Below are 1,257 nucleotides of genomic sequence, written 5' to 3'. Positions count from 1 at the left end.
AAAATTAAAAAAAAAAATAAAATAAAAGTAAGGACATAGTTACAGCAAGCTTCAGGACCCCAGAAGTATCCTATGGTTGCCTGTTCCTTGCATCTTCCTGCAGCTTTCATCCTGACACCAGACTCTGGCATGGCAGCAAGGCACAGCAAGGTCCAGAGGGGAAGTGTGGGCGATTTCTTCCTAGGACTCCCTCCTCAGAGAGAGGAAGCCTGTCCTCCTCCATCCAGCTGACAGCTCTCCCACAGGCGTACCATGTCTCATCGGCCCATTCCAGGTCACTCTCCAACTGTGTAGCCAGTGTGGTAAAGGGAATGGAACTAGCTTCAGGCCAATCAGCCCTGCCCCTGCTTTTGATTTTGGTGTTGGAGAGGTCTCCTGAGAAGAGGAGTTCTCTGAGCACAACTGGAATTCCCTCTGGAAAGGTAAAGGGGACGTGGATGTTGAGGAGCTTAGCTGTGAAGTCAGTAGTGTCCAGCATCAGGAAGATGCTGATTACACAGACAGATTTAGGATTCATTCTTACCTACCATTCCGCTCTGTGGGTTGGCTAAGACTCCCATTGCTAGAAATTGATTATTATTGAGGGTGGAGTTTGCAAGTTACCCATATCTCCTCTTTTCACACATCCAATCTTCTATGAACAAGGGATAAAGTCTTCATTTGGGCAGATCATTAGGAGTAAAGTAGTTTTTTTTTTTAATTTTTATTTATTCATTTATTTGTGTGTGTGTGTGTGTGTGTGTGTGTGTGTGTGTGTGTGTCCAGCTCAGCCCACCAGGGGGCAGGGATGGCCGGCATGTGGTGCTGGGGGATTGAACCACGGTCCCTTTGCTCTGCTAAGCGTGTTCTAAGTAGGTGCTTTAGACCACTGAGCCATCTCACCAGCCCCAGAAGGTTTTTTTTTCTCCGAATGCCTTCAGGGCATGATTGGCTGGCTTGAGTTGTGGGGATCAAACCACAGCAACCTGAGCCTGACTGCTTTGTTGAAGCAGCCACTTAAAGAACTGAGCTAAGGGTCAGGCTCCCCCCGTAAAGTAGTTATTTTTTTAAAATATGTCAATATCAGGGCTTAGAAGGTAACTCAGCAGTCTAAGGGCCTGCTTGGCAAGCACAAGGACCAGGGTTCGATCCTCAGTACCACATGCAGGGCCAGCCCTGAGTGGAGCCGGTTACTGAAACCAGGCATGGTGGCCCATACCTGTAATACCAGTGCTGGGGAGGCTAAGACAGGAAGGTTGCTATAAGTCTGAGCTATGT

The sequence above is a fragment of the Octodon degus genome, unplaced genomic scaffold, assembly GCF_000260255.1.
Source record: "Octodon degus isolate 3935 unplaced genomic scaffold, OctDeg1.0 scaffold00018, whole genome shotgun sequence".
Taxonomy (NCBI): domain Eukaryota; kingdom Metazoa; phylum Chordata; class Mammalia; order Rodentia; family Octodontidae; genus Octodon; species Octodon degus.
The sequence above is the reverse complement of the archived record's forward strand: the minus strand, read 5'-3'. Positions refer to the sequence as shown.